The 20,780-nt window shown below is 36.7% G+C and overlaps 1 non-coding gene across 1 annotated transcript; it reads left to right on the top strand.

The window, feature by feature from the left end:
- Positions 1 to 19,859: 19,859 nt before the first annotated feature.
- LOC123454448 lies at positions 19,860 to 19,966 on the top strand. The gene has a single exon (XR_006633398.1). It is a non-coding gene; the product is annotated as a U6 spliceosomal RNA (small nuclear RNA).
- The last annotated feature ends 814 nt before the right edge of the window (positions 19,967 to 20,780 follow it).

The following is a 20,780-nucleotide window of genomic DNA, read 5'->3' as shown; positions in this document are numbered from 1 at the left end:
CCCTTACCACATACCAGGAAAATATTTTTTTAATTGCCTTAACTTTTCACTGAAATAACAATAAAAGGCCTCCTTTCCTGATACTTCTTTTGAGCAGAATGCTTTCAGAAAAGCCATTTTACACATATATAAACTAATCTCTTACAAAGGATCAAAGTCCTGATATAGGGAAAGAGTAAAAGCTCATTGTCATTATGGCTTGCAATGGATGCTTCCACAGGCAAAATGATGCATAGACTCTACAACTTTCAAGGGAAGAACTTGTCTGAAAATAAAGTGAGCAGATGGCAACCTTACTGGCTTCCTCAGGAGGTTAGGCAGAGAAGTCCATTGCAAAAGTAGCACATCCCTTTAATCCTCTCACCCTCTCCTCATACAAACACACAAATCATTGTAATCTTTCAAAATTACAAGAACCCATCACCAATCTGATGTTCCAGGAGCTGCCTTGCAACTCCAGAGAATGATTTTTCTGTCTGGGTATGTAAAGGTTTACATCATGGAATACATCAAAGGAAGACCATCTCCACCCCTGTCACTTTTGCTTTACATCCAAAGCTAAACAATGAGTTTCTGTTTGATTAATTTCAGATTTACCAAGGAAATTATTCCATAAAGCAGTGACACAGTACCTCTCCAGAAAGTAGAGCAGTCTCCCAACTGTTCCAAATGAAGGATTTAAGTTTTTAAATATAAAACCTTGTAGAGTTTGCTCTTAGTAACACTTGCATTTTCATTATCAATTTATTAATGACTTGCAATTATAGCAAGAAGTTAATGTCTCAATATCATTTAATGGCTTGCTCTTTATGCATAGTTCAACATCTATCTGTCTGTGTACTTCAAACTAATATAATGGTTATTGCACAATAATGAGATAGTCACTCCTAAAAAAATGATAACCTCATTAAATAACTAACTTTTTTTTTAAATTTAATTTATTAGTTTCCATTTCAGTGAATACAGGCAGTTTGGTACCATTATTTTTTTCCGGGTGCTAACTTACTCTCCGTTGGAGAATCTGCTTCTCTTTTCCAGATAGATGCAGATCCTAAGACGAGAGCTGCCCCAACATACCTCAAAAGGGGCCCAACTGAAACTAAGAATAACTAACTTTTTGCTCATACTTTTACTTGCCTTTCCCTATTCTTAAGAATTCTAGCCTTTTTTTTTTTTTTTAGTGGTTTCCATTTTCCAATGTCAGGGAAGGATTCAACACAAACGTGGATATTATAAGTAGAAATAATGCTATTTTCTTTTTTTTTCAGGCTCATTGGCTCACCAGGGATCCTGAAGACTTAGGCTAAGCTTCTTGGCTGATCTTCTGTGATTATGCAAGCATGTGATTTCCCCATCTCTCCAACTTTAATTCAATATGCACCTTTCATTGAATTGTCCTGCCAGTCACTTTGACCTATCTAAGATCATTTGACCCACTTAATCCATCTCTAAATTATACCTATGACTATTGTTCCAGCCAAACTGTTCACAGTTTCACAGTTGAACATTGAGGCTTGCATGTGCCTCATTTTGATCCTTTGTACTACCTCCTCCTTTGCACACCCTACCAAGTGTCACAACTTCCATGTAAACTCAGAATGCTCACAGAAAATATATTTTCCACTGTCATATTATCTCCACTTGTCAAAATGTATTTTCTTTCTTGGGAATTTGTCAGAAATTCTCCAAAAATGGGCTGGAGAAATGGCTTAGCGGTTAAGCGCTTGCCTGTGAAGCCTAAGGACCCCGGTTCAAGGCTCGGTTCCCCAGGTCCCACGTTAGCCAGATGCAGAAGGGGCACACGCGTCTGGAGTTTGTCTGCAGAGGCTGGAAGCCCTGGCACGCCCATTCTCTCTCTCTCCCTATATCTGTCTTTCTCTCTGTGTCTGTCGCTCTCAAATAAATAAATAAAAATTTAAAAAAAAAAAGAAATTCTCCAAAAATGATTATTTCCAAATAATAAACTGTGTTTAACTTGTAGCCAACATGTACTTATTTACAGTAATTATTATGGTCTATTCAGCATACATCTTCTCAGATCATACCAACTCCTTTTCAGAAATTACTTTAATTTGTCAAAACCCACATAATCCCTAATGTGTTTTTGCTTATATCTCCATACCATCAGCCTTACACCAGCCTATCATTTTACTAGTAATAACCCCACATTTCAGCCACATAGCCTTATTTTCTGCATCTCAATTTTCTTACTTTATTTTAATTTACAGATTATTGTCATTATTTCATTGGCACATTGTCCTGTGTTGCCCTTCCTGACCCTATTCTACTCCAGCCCATAATTTTTCTAACCACTTAAGATTTTCTTACCTTTTATACACACAAAATGTGACATGTTCAGTGGAAATATCTTCAACTATCCCATAATACTTGGGTTTTTTATTTTCTTTTGTGTCAAAATATTTCATATATAATTTGAAACAAAATATAGTCAATACTTTGAGGTAAGGAAAAATAACACCAAAATCTCTACAGTTCAACCAAAAGAAGCTCACCTAATCACAAAAAGAAAAAAATCAAACCTTTGATATGGGTCTGGTAATTTCCAGCACACTTGCTCTACATGAGATGACTCCATTCATGAACTGGCAGCTTGCAATTGTTTCTGTTATGACAACATGAAGTTTCCTCAGTCACATGAAGGGAAAAGAAAATGAGGTACTACACATAACCACTTACAGTTTCAGCATAGAAATGACATGTTCTCAAGACAAAAAAGGTTACTTGGCCTAACGTAATGCAAGCAGGCCTAGAAGAGATGAGGACTGACTGTCTTGAATGCTAGAACAAACTGATGGAGAGATTTGCTTCTTTGGCTCATGGTTTTGTTGTCCTATGAGTTCCTTGAAGGTAATGCCATATCTTTTCATTTCTGTGCCCAGAACTAAAAAACTGGTACCACAGATTAGGACATCAGTAGGTGATTGTTAAAATAAATTTAAGTAACTCACAGGGAATACAAGATTGTACTTACCTTTGAGAAGAAAAGACTTGTTTCTTCTCTATACTTGGTACATTTAGCACAATCATAAAAAGAAACTATCAACTGGATAGTCACCCAAAATGATGACATTAGACTTTTCAGTTTCATATTCTGGCTCTCTCACTTATTAGCTCTATAGCTTTAGACTTAAAAAATGCCATCAGATAATTACAAAATAAATTAATCCATTAAATATTAGGAAAGTGTTCATATAGCAAATATTCCACAATATTTGCATACCATTTTAATATATGAGATATACATGTTTTCTAATTATCATTAGAGAAAATCCAAAGTCCTGTCCACGTTCTACCAGGATCAATATGACCTTCCTTATGAATCTCACAGCTTATTATCTACTACTTATCTTTATGTTAATGATGTTTCAGACCTTTTAACCATCTTTTCAATTTGTATAGGTTGGCTGGTTGGTTGGATCATGCTATGTTATCTCTCACTTTCAGGATTTTGAACATAGTTTCCATAGGTTAGTAAGGTCCCTTAGACATCCACAGATTGACTCCTTCTTATCATTGAGGACACAGATCAAATACATCATCAGAGAATCTGCCCTGATTTTCTCATATGCCTCCTATACCAACAATCATCCCTTACACATCTCTTTGTTCTGTGATGTTCATAGTGTTACTGCTGGTTTTTGTCTGAGTATTTCCAGGTTCTTGGTGAAATGAATGGAGGCACACACAAATAGGAAGGCAGTAAAAAATACCATTGAGAACAAAGCAATAGTAAAGGTTTGAAGACATTGTCAGGAGCAGCAGCGGCCACTTGAGTGGGAAAGTACTCAAGAGCCCTAGTTATTGCCAAGGACTTCTTTGTAAAGACTCCACAAGAAGGAGGGGTCAGTTTCCAGAGTTGTAGTTTTGGTGATTCTTTACTTTGATTGACAGAATTGAGTTATCCAACTTCATCTCTACTGCCCATGTCTCTTAACATAATGCATCAGATTTTAATAATAGGCATCCAAAGTTATACTAGTCATAATACGGTATGTAGGGGATTACACTAAATGTTTACTTAGAGGACAGTTTGCCTTATTGTGAATGCACCCAAAACAAGTCCAAGCTGGATAGCCCCATGTTGTTCTAATCCTGTATATATGTAAGAATATATCTGAATAGAAACTGATCACAAATAATGTTTACTAGGGGAAAAGAGCCCTATTTCCTTGTTTGTAGTAGGGTGTATGTACAGATCAGTACAAGTGGGTGTCTCAAGTTGCCAACTCAAGTGCATTATGGGGAAAGGCTGTGTTTACTGCCCAAGCCAAGCAGTGTCCCAGGATTCTTAACTATTTCCCTATGCTTGCTTGCCTTGGTAGCATTTATTATGTCTTGTAATTATTGCCTTGTAATGTTAAGAACTTTGACTGTCTACTTACACTTGAAACTACTTGATAAATGCAGATAAAAAATGATGAACATAAGCATTTACTCACTTATCCTTCATGGGATTTTATTAAACACTATGCTAAAAATAAGACACTGTTTTAACTTTAAACAATTTCTGCTATAACAAAATCAAGTCATCTCAGGAAAATTATGGATAACCTGGCTCTATCAAACAGTAAGCAACACATTCTTCCTCTCTTAGAGAGAAAACACTGGATATTATTTATTCATCTTGACCTTTACATACCTCTTCAGAATGTCAGAAATTGTCATGTGTGATGTGATAATGGTTCTGCTACATTTTAAAACTATGGATTGTGAAGATACTGTGTGGGAGGTTTAGGAAATAATAAGAGGAAACACTTCACAGATAGTACCCGAAAGCCCAATGTGCTTATAAACATACTGGGAATATACTGTATGTAATGAGAGTTAAAATCACCAACTAGATGCAAAGTTCTTTGAAATGTTTACCCATTGGATCTCTGTGTCTCAAAGTATAACACAATAAGGATTAAAAGCTAATAAATACTATTTCAAGATTACTTAAAAGTTAAAAACAAGAGAAAGGTTTTTTTTTTTTGTTTTTGGTTTGTTTGTTTTTTTTTCTTTTTTTAAATTCAAAGCTAGCTGACCTAGTTACATCTTGGAATGACCATACCAACTAAAAAGGACCTTCACTTTTATCCATGAATATGTTTTATTGGAAGAGGATCTTTCCCCAAGAAAACACTGGACAGTGATTTTCTGAGTCTATGACCCTGCTATGATGAAAGGGAGGCCAAGCAAATAAGGTTCTGACATTTTAAGGCTTTAGAGTAAAAATCAAGCAGCAAAAACATGCGCAACAATCCTATAAGCATACAGACACATGTGAGAAGGCAAGCAGAGAGAATATGAATGGTGGTAAGACAATAAATACTGTCAACCATGTTCCTATCCTTAACCTTACAAAAATGTGAAAATTTACAGTGATTTACTTGATTAATACAAGATAAAGATAGACTTGAATCAAAGTGTAATGTTAAAGGGAGAATTCTAACCATCCTACCATATAGAATCTACAGCCAATTTTAGCTGTAACATTTGCATTAATACACCAAACTCATCAGTGATGCTTGCTTTGATTTGAAACTTGGTGTCATGCCATTGTCAGCTTTCCCACATCACAAGCATTATCTTTCCTTTGGTTGTTACAATCAACTTAGGTTACATTTCATCCATACATTAATCAATGTTAAGGATATTAATATTTTTGAGTTCCTAATAGTGTATTCTGGAGCTATTTAGCAAAGAAAAGATGGGAAAGATGTAGAAAAGCTATTTATTGATGACTCAACTCAGCAAACCTATGTAGCTACAACTGGCACGTACTTTTTATTTTAATTTAATTTATTAGTTTTCTTCTCAGCAAATACAGGCAGTTTGGTACCATTGTTTAGGTTCATCCATGACCTACCCCCTCCCAATGGTCCCTCCTTGTTAATGTAAATGGGTCGTGCATTGTGGAGTTAGCCCACAGTTATTGGTACGATAAATGTCTCTGCATATCATGACCCAACATGTGACTCTGACATTCTTTCCACCCCCTCTTCTGCAAAATTGCCCTGAGCCATGTTGCGTTCAGTTTTGGTCAGCTTCAGTGGCATGTACTTTTAATTTTAAAAAGAATGTTGCATAACATGAAATAGCACAGCAATTTTTAACAATGTACTGTTTATTCTAAAATAAAATCATATCATAAACCTCTCATCCTAACTTAGCAGCTAAGTGTATCTCCTTCCAGACCCTGTAGTATAGTTAAAGTCATAATGCATGTTACCATTTGGCATCCTTATTTTTCCTATAACATTACAACAAAAATAATTCATGTTTGCCATATGAGCTTCAAAAATCATCATTCAAATATGCAATGTTTCATCCATTATATATATATATATCTTAATCACTCCCTAGTGTTGAACACTTGGCGTTTTTCATTGTTTGCTGTCATAAGCAATGTGTGACATGCATTTCAGTGCATATTTTTATTTATTTGCTTAGACTATATTCCCAGAAGTGGAATGACTATATCCAAGAATATGAAGGGAAGGTTTTTTGTTGTTGTTTCTTTTCGTGGATTATGCCAAATTGCTTTCTAACAGGCAAGGCCAAGTTGTAGTGTGATCAGTGATGTAAGAGAGAAATCACAACTCTGTGCTCATACCCTCATAGGAAAGCATATTTATAAATCGACAAACTAAGATGATCCTTCAATTTATAATAATTACCTGAGAAATACTGAAAAAAGAACTAGAAGTTTAAAGTACTCTGCCCAGGGCCCACATATTGTGGTTAGGTAGGAGAAATGTAAATGACCATCAATAAAACATGCCTGTGGATACAAAATGCAGAGAACCTACCCAGAGAGAAATGTGTCCTATTGACTATAGAAGTGTGAAAAGTAAAGCAACAATGGAAACATCTCTTTCAAGGATGAGACAGTAAAAGATGGTTACACAGGGCACAGAACTTACTGAGGAGAGCATGGAGTGAAATGAATTTCACTGGAGAGTGCAGAGAAATCAAGTAGAGTATAAAATAGAAGAGAGAATTATGGTATGTGAGAAAATTTGTGATTTTGGAAGGTGTTACATGACACAGTAGGAAGCTAAGGTTTAATCCTGTAGGCTTGGGGAGATGCTGCATGGTGTGAAAAAGGGAGCTGTGAGTGATTCAAGCTTTTTTGAACCTGTGTGTTCAGTCACGCACTCTGACAGGACTGTCAGCATCCCCAGGACCTGCATGAGACGCTCGAGGTCTGCACTTCAACAATGAGCCTAGCAACCTGAATTTTCACAAAGCCCTTAAGTGAGTTTGAGATCCAAGAAATTTGGGAACCACTGACTTAAAATGACATTTTGGCAATGTTGTAAAAGATGTCTTAGAAAGTAGTATCTGGAGATCCAGCAGGAGGTTTCTGAGGCCAAGTATACAAAATGATGGTATACTACTAAATTTGATAAGCAGGATTGAAACCACTCAAGATGAATGAGTTCACCTGGGAAAATCATACAGAGAGTGAACCTTTGGGTATGGACAGTACCATCAGTTATATAAATTCTTAAGGAACAGGCCAAATACAAGCTATCTTGTTACTGGTACCCCACAAGACCTACACTGTTCTGAGCCAAACAACATTTTGACACGGAGTATAGAAGAGGACAAAAGGAATGAGACAACAAAACGGAAGAAGGTTTGTCTAGACAGAAGAGGGTCTTCAGTGGGATGGGGGCAGAAAGGGGATACCAAAAAGGATCATGGGTCAGGAATACAATCAAGTTACAGTATGTTCATACATAAAAATTCTCAGCAAACAACCTAGGGGAGAGGAAGATAGCTTATACTCTAAGTGCACTTGCTTGAAAAGCCTTGTCAGAACCAAAAGCAGCCCAAGTATTTGGTGTTCATTTGCATTGGTAGAAGGCTCTGGCATTAACACACACACACAACTCACACACACACACAACTCACACACACACACATGCACACACACACACACACACAGAGAGAGAGAGAGAGAGAGAGAAATTGAGAGAGAGAAAGAGAGAGAGAGAAAGTCAATATAAAAATTTTTTTCAGAGTTATAATTCTGATTAAAGTATTAGGACTTCAAAATATACTTATGGGTATAAAGAACAAAAAATTTTATAGTCAAAGAGTATGAGAGTGGACTCATTCAAATTAAAGATTTCCTTTATTGCAGAACTCCTCCTATGCAATGACATGCTAACTTTATGGTAGCTTCCAGTGAAGTATTTTTTAATACTTCTGACCATGGAACACATTTTAATAGGGAAAGTAGTGGATTAGTTTTCCATAAAGCATAATTTGTAAAAACATTTTAGGTTTAAAAGGAAAAATATGTAATAAGTATTCCAATGTATCTTTCATGTCTACAGTATTAATGTATTATTAATATAATGTAAAAGGTGGTATAGAGAATATCTCACTGGAACCCAGCATCAGCAGTCTTAAAATGTGCACTGAACACCAGTGGCTCTCTCAGAATCCCTAGGCCTTCAATGGCAGACTTGGATTGCTGAGGCATCCAGCCTTATGGATTGAATAGCTTCTGGGTTCTTTACGTCTGCAGCCTGCAGACAACCATTGTTGGACTTTCCAGCCCATGTCTTTTAAACTAATCCAAAAAATAGTCTTTATAACAAATATTCCTTTTATTCATTCTGTTCCTGAAGAGGGACCTGACCAATACAGTGGTTCAAATGTTTTTATCCTTTCAGAGTTCTTTAACTTGATTGAGAAGTAGTTTGGTCATAAAGGTCTTTTCCTACTCAGTAGGTCTGGTTTGAAACCAACCCATGATGCTTAAAGTCCTGTCTACTCATTACTTACTTTACTAACAAAGCATAGCCATGCCAAATATATGAGCTTCAGCATGGAGAAATACACTGCAGAGAAGAGTAAAGAAGAATTTTGAAACTCAGATTAAACATTTTATCAAGGGCTTACACAATTTACCCACAGTCTCAGAGCTCTCCTGGGTGGAGAGGGAAAGATTTCCTTGCTGTGTTTCCTGCAAGAAACTTTAATGAGTGTGGATTGTTTAAAACTGCAAGTGCCCAGGGTGGACTCTCTGTGAGAGCACTTGGGTCACTTGGGAATGATGATGAGGTCCAGCACAACATGGCACATCCTCCTCTCAAAAGCCATGGTGCTTATTTATCCTGAGCAAATGTGGACATTTGGATTTTTCCATGTGTAAAAGACATCACCCTCTCCCCTCGGGAGCCCTGGATTTACAAAATATTTTATGTAGAAAGGCAAGAACTCTAAGGGGGAAGGATACAAATACTTTACAGTCTAAGGACAGCACAAAAATTTCTTGCCTAGAAAAGTCAGATTTGAGGGATCTATAAACAAGGAATCTTGTAAGAAAATCTGAACATCTATTTTAAGTATTAAGATATCTCGAAAGTTCTAAAACATCTCAGCAATTCTAAAACAAAGATACTAAAAGGAAACATGGGTTTTATAAGCACTTATAAGGCAGTGAGAATCTAAATAAGACATTTCACAGTTCATTTTGTATTACTGCACCACATCTCCCTACTTTAACAGTAAGACTTGAGTGCTTTGCTACTCAGTATTAATATATGCTTGTATTTTGCTTTTCAAAACACAAATAGGCAAAGACAACCATTTCTTATAGAAATCACTTTTGTTTTTATCAGCATACATTCATGGTAAGGTTGTAGTAAAGCGAGCGTTGGCAAATAGAGTTGTATAGATCCATAGGTAAAGTGCTACAATTGAAGGTTAATTCCCATCTCAGCATCTGATATGTCAGGACTGACTCACTCTCCAGTGTCACATCTCTCACTACTCTCCTTTCTCACTGTGTCCTAGCCACATTATGAAGGATGAATTCCAAGACTGAGTGTCTCTAGAGATCCAGTGGAAGCTGCAGCCTGTTTTATGGTCTTGCCTCAGAAACCAAAGAGCACCACTTCAACTACAGTCAAAAAACCACCAGGATACAAAAGGTGAAGAAACAGTATCTACCTCTGAATGGAAAGGGTGCCAAAAGGACGTTGAAAAATATCTCAGAAGAGACAAGAGACATTTCTGGTACCATCTTTGGAAGTCATATTCTGCAACAGATTGCTCACATATATTAAATGTCATTCCCTCCCAAATTTTTACTAAAACAAGGTCAACTAATTCCCACCCAAATCATAAACCCCACGTCAGGGGGAATGAACAAAGCTATAGCAATAAACCTCAGAAATAGAAAACAAAAGTTCAAGTAGCAGAAACCTTCACAGACTGCACAAAGCTGAGCTTCATACTAGCCCCAAGGAAAGCTGACAGCTCACTAGATTTACAACACAGGATCCACAGAAGATGTATGTTGGTGGTACCAGGCAGCAGCTTAAGTGCGAGGAGACATGACTTCACAGGAGGAGTTTAAGAGGCTAAGGAATTCCTAGAGTCATTCTCTCTACAGATTTTGTCATCCAAATGAGGACACTTCTCCCCTGCCTCCCAACACTGGATAAAACAGGGAAGCTTTTGGCCTGCAGAAGAAGGCCTTGCTGAGTCAAGGGCAGACGTAGAAATCCAAAGAACTCTTAGGTGTTAAATTACGATATAAGGTTCAATAAAACAATCTACAACCCCAGCCCTGCAAGAGAAGTAAAAGAAAGCATTTAAAAGGTGTCCGAGGCATAATGCACATCAGCTGGTAAACTGACAAACACAGGTTTCATGAAGGTGTTTTGAATTATAAACACAAGTAATACTATTACAAAAACCTTTCTACACACCAATCATCAGTGGCACAAGAGTACAAAGAAAACATTGCTGGTGTGTACATCTACTTTGGCAAGACAAAAAGCCATATATCAAAAATAATTTCAAATAAAAATTAAGGGGTTGGAGAAATGACTTAGTAATGAAGGCATTTGCCTATGAAGCCTAATGACACAGGTTTAATCCGCCATTGCCCACCTAAAGCCAGATGCACAAGATGGCACATGTTTCTGGAGTACATTTGTAGTGGCTAGAGACCCAGGCACACCAATTCTCTATCTGCCTCTTTTTCTTTTTCTTTTCCTTTTTTTCTTTCTCTTTCTCTTTCTCTCTCTCTCTCTCCAAAATTAAAAAAAAATTAAAAATTAAGAAAATGAGATAATCCAAAACTTTCAATATTAAAGTAATAATGTTCTAGGAACATGAAACTGAAAATCTATTGAAGAAAATTATATTCAGAAACTTTAAAATACTTCAAGGTTCAAGGAACATGTGTCTACTTGAAATATTTAGCAAGTGACTATTGTAATATATACAAATATGCCAGTATCAGAATGCTTCATTGTAATATTTCAGGACCTGTGTGTGTGTGTTGGTAGGAGAATATGGGAGAGAAACAGATTGGCCTTAAAAGGAAAAGGAATCAGAATAGCTTCAGATCTTTCTCAGAAACAATGTTACAAACTGGGGTTATTGAAAAGCAATAGAAAAGTGCTTTCAAAGTTCTGATGGTAAGTGAATTCTACACCAAGATAAAATATCAGTATAATACAATGAAGGCAATGACATTTTCACATGAGGCAAAGTTTGAAAATATGTTGCTCTCATTCACCCTTTATTATGAAGCAACTGGGGCAGTACTTCATCAAAACAAGATTTTTTTTTTCATTTTCTTAATCTTTATTTATTTATTTGTAAGAAAGGACAGAGAGAGAGAGAAAGAGAGAGAGAGAGAGAATTAGTGTATCAGGGCCTCCAGCCACGGCAAAAGAACTTCGGATATATATGCAACTTTGGACATCTGGCTTTACATGGGTAATGGGAATCAAACCTGTATCCTTAGTCTTTGCAAGCAAGTGACCTAACTGCTAAACCATCTCTCCAGCCCTTTTAATTTTTTTTAAATATTGATTTGCAAGAAAAAAGACAAAGCAAGGCATAGAATAAGAGACTTGTTTTTTCATTTTTATGTGTTTTTTTTCAAGATAGGGTCTCCCTCTAGTCCAGGCTGACCTCGAATTCACAATGTATTCTCATGGTGGCCTCAAACTCACAGAGATCCTACTATGTTTGTTCATTTGCCTTCTGAGTGCTGGGGTTAAGGGTGTGCACCACCATACTACAGAGAGAATGGGCCATTAGGGCCTCTAGCTGCTGCACAAGGATGCAGGCACCACTATCTGCATCTGGCTTGACATGAGTACTGGGAAACCTCTCTGACTTGGGAATTTTGAATATATGAACATACTATAATTTGATCATATTTTCATTACATTAGCTACTTTTGTCCTTTCTCTCCTTCATCCATTCCACTGAGGTCCCGCTTCTTGAAAGGTGTTTTTCCTCTGTTTTGTTCTATTTCTTCTTGTCCTTCTATGTCCTCTATATGAAAATATTTGTAGATTCAGAACAGTACAGGTCTTGTGGGGGTGCCAGTAATAAATGTACAGGAAACAGGAAGGAAAATAAGAAAGAAAATATAAGTGACACTAAGAATGGGGACAAAGGATCCAAGAATGATAGCTAATTAACCAGGCAAAAGAAAACCCACAACCAGTCATAGGACCAGACAGTTCAGAGGATAAGGACATTAACTTCTAGAATAGTGTACTAATAGAATATTCAATGTACAGAACTTTATGGTTTCAAAGGTGATATATGCTTGAGACTCTAAACAAAAATGCATGATGTTTCACCCCTTAGAAAAGTTTAAAGTGATGTCAGGCAAGAGAATTAACATAGTTTACTAAATAAGTCAGAAGGAGTATATTCATATGACTGTAATAATTATGCAAATAATGCTCCAAGAAAATATATATATATATATATATATATATATATATATATATATATATATATATATATATATATATGTTCTTAGTGGTGAAGAGACAAGAAGAGTGGGTTTATTTGCTAGAGGGTTAGGGAACACAGAAGTGAGTAAAAACCCCATTTTCAATAGTCAGACATCAATAGATTATACCACACAGTGAGAAAGCAAAAAGCAGCATTGAAAGCATGTTACATAGCAACGCAGAAGTAAGTATCCAAACAATCAGCCGAAACTGTTTCCTCTGGGGAACATGGTAAGTGACTGTTGTTTGCACAATAGTGCTTGTATAATGTTTTGAGTTTGTAGTATGTGTGCTTCTATACTTTTGATTTCAAAAGTCAGAAAGTATGATATAAAATGTCAAATCATCTTGCATCCAGTAATGACCACATTAGCTCATTAAGAAATATAAAATTAGCTACAGTGCTAATGTGGTCAACCATGCCAAAAAGAAAGTCTAAACTATCAGAACTTTACTTCCTGAGATCGCCATCATCCTGGCTTGTGCCAGACTCACTTTCTCTTCTAAAAATCAAAGACAGATCAGGAGGTAGATATGTTCAATATATACTATATACTTGTGTGCGAGTATCCTTATGTGAAAAATAGATGATTTAAAATCAGACATTAAATTTTCAACTACTAAGTCAGTTTCATTTTTGTTTTGTATCAGTTCCTTCTTATGCCTTTTCATGGATAAGCTCTTCAGACAGAAATTCTGTAATTATGTAGTTTCATTACAAGAATCCATAAATAATTGATTATATGAGTGTATGTCTTATAATAAGATGGACTTTATTCTATAATTTCATAGTTAATTTATGTTTTAAACTATCCTATTGGAATGACTAGACTAGACTGAGAAGTAGCTCTTCTTGACCATTTCTTTGAGGCTTTATGAGTTTTCTTGTCTCCATCACTTTACAACTAATCACAAATACCCTTTTTCTATAAGAACATAAACATTCTTCTCCATACTTTGAATGAACTCATTTTTAGCATAATTAATGAAGCATAATATTTACTATCCATAAAATCTTAGGAATGGTGTGAATAGTAGTGAATGTTTAATTATATTTGGACATAACAAATTTTGATCTTAACTCTCATTTAATCAATAATTAAGTGCTTAATGTTGAATTTTTTGATCCTCTATTATCCTGGTAGTTCTGTCTTTTAAAAGATGTTCCTTGAATATTGTCTTTAGATTTTTCTCAGTCATATCTTCTGATTTTTCTTACCAGAAGGTACGTTCATAAATCATACAGGAAAAAAATATTTAAGTGTCAATGAAAATAAGTATGTTTACTATAGATCAAACACTGTTAAATAAACCTCATTATTATGAAAATCCATATAAAAGTAAGAAAATTTCTTAGCTTCTTGATGATGGTAATTTTCATCAATAGCTGGCCTAATAGAAACACAGTCCAACAAAAGATTGGTCAGAATTCATAACATGATTTGTCCATAAAGATACTCTGAAATTGCAAATATTTCCCTTTAATAATATCCTGGTATATAAGTATTTGAGACCCTAAGAAATGAAAGATTACAGTAATATTGTCTGTCATTCTCCACAGTTTAACAATCTCTAGCTCCTATTTCCACATTAGTGTCTCTGATGGGCTCCACCCATATACTGCATTTCCCCTGAAAATCCTGCCAATAACTGTGCATCTCATGCCTGAGGACACAGACATCTGCTTTGCAGCATGGTTGGTCCATTTGTCTTGGCTATCTCTATCAAAGGTATAGAAATGGTAATAAATATAACCCAAAAGACAAAACTGCTTTGTTTCCATTCTGATTCATCTATAAAAACTAAAAAGAAAGTTGCTATGTCAAATGAAGGTCATCCTTATTTCCAAAAACAATCTGAATATGTTTACCATCATGGATTGATTATATGATTCTAAAAAAAAATGTAGAATGTAGAAAACTGTTTTAGGACCATGTGTCATAAAAATGGGCAATTCCTTCCTAAATCTAATCTGCCCATTGTTGTTAAGGTCCTCAACTTGATTTTTTTTTTCTTCCTCATGACAGATTTAGGTGAAAGATAATGCAAAGCCACATAAAATATTCCACCACATTAAATTTCACTCCCTAAGCATACCAGGAACTCATGCATTTCCTAGAACTGAAAACCATTACCTTATACTTCTTGTGATTTATTTTGAGATTATATTTTCTGCACCACTCCAAGAAAGCATTCAGCTTCTTCCGAAGGCTAAATGGGGACTGAGAGATTAATGAATACTGCATCTTCAGTCTTAAAAAGGGAATAGTCACACAGATGTTAAAAACATTTTGGATATGAGAACTATGCCAAAAGTCTCAGTGATATCATATAAATTGGATGCTAAATAATGAAAGCCCATCATCCCATCATGCTCTCTTCAGATGGATTTGATTATAATCCAGCAAGTATTCTTTGGCCTATAAATTATTAACTATAGCTAAAAGGAGATTTAGTAAATTTCACAGTGACTCATAATCACTCCTGATACTTGATATTTGCATAGATAAACCCTTAGAGATTTGAATGTCATCATGTCCTTCCAAAACAGGAGATTGAATTTTGATCTGCATTACCTTATTCTAAAACATCAAACAAAGACAATATTGGGCCAAAATTTGGTGAATTAAGGGAAGTGAGAGAGATGAAATAATGGCAGGAGTAAACATGCATTTAAAAAAAGATATTGGCAAGCTAAACCTAAAAGAGAATAAAAAGAATATAGGGATGGGAAGTGAGCACAAGAGAGAGATCATTGAAAGTTATGGTTTATGTTTAAAGACAGTTGCAGATATGCTGGCTCTGGTATACAGAAAACAGACCAAAGTAAATAAAAAGGTTTGAAAAATAAATTCTAGATCATTAACTGATGATCCAAATCAATTGTGTGCAGATATAAATGTGTATGTCTGTACACTCATATGTGCTTGGATACATATCCACTATCCAAAACAAAATGTGAGATGTCTCCTACACTCAGGTGTGTGTGTGTGTATATAATATATATTAGTATTATTATATAGAACATATAATATATTGTATATATACATACATACATATGTACACACACACATATATATGCATACTATATGTGTGTGTGTGTGTGTGTGTGTGTGTGTGTGTGTGTATACACATAGCTAAGAGTAATGTGAGAAACTAACCATGAGTGGATGTTTGGAAGACATGATTGGATATCTTTAACTTAGGTACTCTCTACTACAAGTACACAAGCTGAAAGGGAAAATGTGAGAAGTAGTTTACCCATGTAGATCATACTTGTCCAGGTTCCTCCTTCAGGCAGGCAGAAAGAAGTTAAACACTATGCTCTACTTTTAGTTCCTTCTTCAAAATTCTTTGACACTTTCTGTTTTTTTATTTATATCAATATTTAGCTTTGATATATCCTAGCAGTAAAATATCTAACATGTAATTTGAGTAAATTTTCACTAAATATTTAAGCCTCATCATTATCAATATGCAAAATATTGCCATTTCTTGTTATATTTCTCATAATTCAACCCTAATGTTCCATTTTAAAATAAAGTTTTCTTTCTTTCTTCTTTTTTAAACTTGTTTTATTTGCCTGAGGAAAGAGAAAGACGGGGGGAGAGAGAATAGGTGCACAGGGGCCTCTAGGCACTCAAAGGAACTTTAGATGTTGCCTTTACATGAGTACTGGGGAATTGAACTCAGGCCAACATGGTTGGCAGGCCAGGTGTCTTAACCACTAAGCAAATACTCTAGCTCCTTTTTCTAAGGCAGGATCTCATTCTAACCCACCTGGAAGTTACACTGTAGCTCCAGACTGGCCTCAAAGTCGTGGCAATCCTTGTACCTGAGCCTTCTTTATGAAAAGGTCTATCATTTTTCCAAGTGGGGATTTTGGAGAAAAAGAAACCTTAATGTTATGATATTAATAGTTTTGATAGTCTATTGACTAGTTTGTGTCTAAATTTACAAATCCCAGAGTCTCACAGTTACAAGCCACAAAGTTCAGCTTTGTGTGTGTGTGCACACAGATAATAGTTTAAGATTGGAACTACTCACCAGGGCATAAGCTTCCCAATTCCCAAAGATCAACTGTAAATGAAAGAGCTTTCATATCACTATAAAATAATCAGCCCAAGCATTCAGTTCACTAGTCCTGCTTAGTCCCACATTCACTGAAGTCAGAATGATGATCAACCTGTGGTAGGTAAATTTTTGGGTCCCATTACCAGTATGAAATCTCACATTATGCCAATGAATGTGACATTATGTTGCAAAAGAGATATTGGCACTGTACTTAAGTTAACAATTCAGCTGCCTTTAGAATAAGAAGCTCATAACAAGCTTGTCTGGGTTGTAGCAGCATCATTTCATGAGCCTTTAAAATAGAGGAAGACAAAATAGTGAGGGAAGATATTGAGAAGTCAAGAGGATGCAAAGTACGAGTTAAATTCAACACATTATTGCTGGCTTGAATATGGATGGATCTCAAGTCAAGGAAACAGCAGTCTTGGTCCTACCATCATAAGTTTGTGGAATGGGTGGAAGAGGGAGCAGAAAGAATTTAAGAGCTAGATGGTGGAATATACAGAGACATGGCCCTCCCCACTATGACAGACACAACTCCTAACCTACAACTACATGGTGGATAGCAGCAATCCCACTAAAGACTGCCCTCAGTGGGATGGGGGCAGGGAGGATGGAAATGATGGAACTAAAATATGATGTGTCTATACAAATTTTCTACTTAATAAAAAAAAAAAATGCTGAATTTTCCAATTACCTGTGTAAGCACCTGGAAGCAGATTCCCCTCAGAGCCTGCAGAAAGGAGCCCAAGCTGGCCAAATCCTTTCATTCTTCCCTGTAAGAACCCCAGCAGAGCCCGTCTAGATGCAGGCCTACAGAAGTGAGACAGTCAGAGACCATGTGGTCGTTGTTTCAGCCCCAACAGGCAACCAGAACCCAAAGCAGAGCACTTGCAGGTGGCGGGCGCCAGGTGTCTGGTGTATACAAACTCATCCAACCCTTGCCACAACCTTTTCATATGAAAACCATTTGTAGGTAAGGAGATTTAGAGCTAGGGGTCATAAGAATACAGTGACACAAGTACTAGACCCTTAGTAATCTGTGATATAATCCATATTTAAGCCAAGTAGTCTGACCCGAAAGAAACTATAACATTAAAAACTACTTCTGAGTCGGGCGTGGTGGCGCATGCCTTTAGTCCCAGCACTCGGGAGGCAGAGGTAGGAGGATTGCAGTGAGTTTGAGGCCCCCCTGAGATGACGGAGTTAATTCCAGGTCAGCCTGGACCAGAGTGAGACCCTACCTTGAAAAACCAAAAAAAAAAAAAAAAAAACTACTTTTGCACCACATGAAAGTGAGGGCAGGCTTAAGAGGAGGAGAAAAGACAGTAGGAAAGGAGAGGACAATACAAACAGAGGCAAAACAGTTAACACTCACAGCTCTGGAGGAAACACTGAGAGTCCCCAATGCTTGCAGCACCTGGTCTTCAAAACGTCTGGATCACTATGCAGTTATGAATTGTGGTCAGCTGTCTGGAACTTCTACTGTTTCTCCGTGGTCTTCGTGAAGAACACTCACACTTCCCTACAGTACAAATGCATCACAGCACTCGGCTTGGTGCGGGTGTCCGTGTCTATCCGCTCGCGTGTGAGGATATGACAGTCCCTTCTCACCTCGCTCCTTGCAGACAGAGACGGGCATTCACATTCACATCCTAAACCCAGGACTTAACACAGATACTGAGTTTACGGGATGAAAACAAACAAACGTCTTGAAATCTACAAAGCATTATTTTCTTTTTCTTTGTTGTTGTTTTGTTGTTGTTGTTTGTTTGCTTGTTTGTTTTTTCAGTGCTCGGAATTGAACCTGACACTTCATACATGCTGTGCAAGCACTTATCCACTGAGCTACCAATTAGCCCTGCAGGGCATGATTTTAAAAATAGGAAGGCTAAGATGTACAAGGTGGCCAATGCTTCTGGAGTTTGTTTGCAATAGCTACAGCCTATTTTCTTTCCCTCTCTCTCTCAAATACATTTTAAAATGGACAAAAATATGAAGATTATTTATATTTCCTAAAACAGTATTATTCCAAGTATAGTTTACACATGAAGCTGAGAAAACAGCCACCATACATTTCCTTCAAATATGTCTGATATGTGCAGCTCATCCAGTCAGGAAGCATTTCTGGCATTGCTTCTGTTTAAGTAATGCCTTCCACAAGGGAAGCTGATTTAGCTCTGAGTTTGTAGAGATTAAGAACACTTTTTAAAAATATATATATTTTATATTTATTTATTTATTTATTAGACAGAGAGAGAGGAAGACAGAGAGGAAATGGGAAAGAAAGAATGAGTGTGCCAGGGACTCCAGCCACTGCAAATGAACTACAGGCACATGCACCCCCTTGTGCCTCTGGCTAACATGGGTCCTAGGGAATCAAACCTGGGTCCTCTGGCTTTGCAGGCAAACGCCTTAACTGCTAAGCCATCCCTCCAGCCCTAAAAACATTTTTTTTTAAATCTTCAGTTCAAATATCTCAGCATCATAAAAGCCAGTAGTTAGGACTGTCCTGGTCCATTTCATGACTTTTTCAGACCTGAGACCTGAAAGTCCTACCTTTAGTCAAGCATTTCATTACAAACAAGGGTGATATTTTCTTGGTGAACTGGGTACCAGCACAAGGATGAAGGAGATCAACACAAAGAACAATCAACTCCTACCAAATCAGATATCCAGAGACACCCAACACCTCATCACTGAAGCAGACCAAAAATGAACCCAACATGGCCAGGGAAATTTTGCAGAAGTGGAGGAGGAAAGAATGTCAGATCCCCACATTAGGTCATGATATGCAGAGACATTTCTCCTACCCATAATTGTGGGCTAACTCCACAATGCATGACCAGTATACCTCAACAAAGAGGGGACAAGGGAGAGGGCAGAGGACATGGACGAGCCTAACAATGGGACCAACTTGATTGTATTCACGGAGTACAAAACTAATTAACAAAAAAATAAATAAATAAAAAAGAAAGAAGTGTGCTCGCTATGGCAGCACATATACTAAAATTGAAACGATACAGAGAAGATTAGCATGGCCCCTGCGCAAGGATGACATGCGAATTCGTGAAGTGTTCCATATGTTTTCAGACCAAAAATGAACCCAACATGGCTCAGGGAAATTTTGCAGAAGAGGGGGCGGAAAGAATGTCAGAGTCACATGTTGGGTCATGATTTGCAGAGACATTTATCATACCAATAACTGTGGGCTAACTCCACAATGCACAACCCATTTACACCAACAAGGAGGGTCCAATGGGAGGGAGTAGATCATAGATGAGCCTAAACAATAGTACCAAACTGCCTGTATTTGCTGAAAAGAAAACTAATAAATTTAAAATAATAATAATAAATAAATAAAAGAAGAAAAAAATAAAATAAATTATGAAAGAAGCAAAAAAAAAAAAAAAAAAGAAGTGACTTATTTTGGGTTTAAGTGCCATCATTGTCACCGAGTTGAGAGTGCCTTGTGATGCAGAGAATGGCTTATGTTTCTGAACCTCAGTTGTTCATCTTGGTAACAATATTCAGCACTCACAATCCTCTGGGACATTGAAAGGCACACATGAAATCACGTTCATAAAAGTGTGTCATAATATTTAAAGTATTCAGAGAAAATCATTGTTTACTTCCTTCAAGGTTTTCTTTACCTTTACTTTTAGGTAGGAACTAAACCCAAGGCCTCCTGCATGCCAGACAAATATCCCACCACTAAGCTATGTCTCCAGGCGTGTGCTGTTGTCACTTCCTTTATCTAACTATTGACTTAATGACTTGTGATTGCCATTTATCACCTACTCCACCAACTTTGCTCCTGTTGTATCATGAGCTTTGAAGTATTCTCTCAACACAATTCCTATGCCTTTTCTGCAACCCTCCTCTCTTTGGGTTGGTATACTA

This window comes from Jaculus jaculus, chromosome 13, assembly GCF_020740685.1.
Source record: "Jaculus jaculus isolate mJacJac1 chromosome 13, mJacJac1.mat.Y.cur, whole genome shotgun sequence".
NCBI classification, from domain to species: Eukaryota; Metazoa; Chordata; class Mammalia; order Rodentia; family Dipodidae; genus Jaculus; species Jaculus jaculus.
This window is presented reverse-complemented; position numbering and strand designations above follow the sequence as displayed.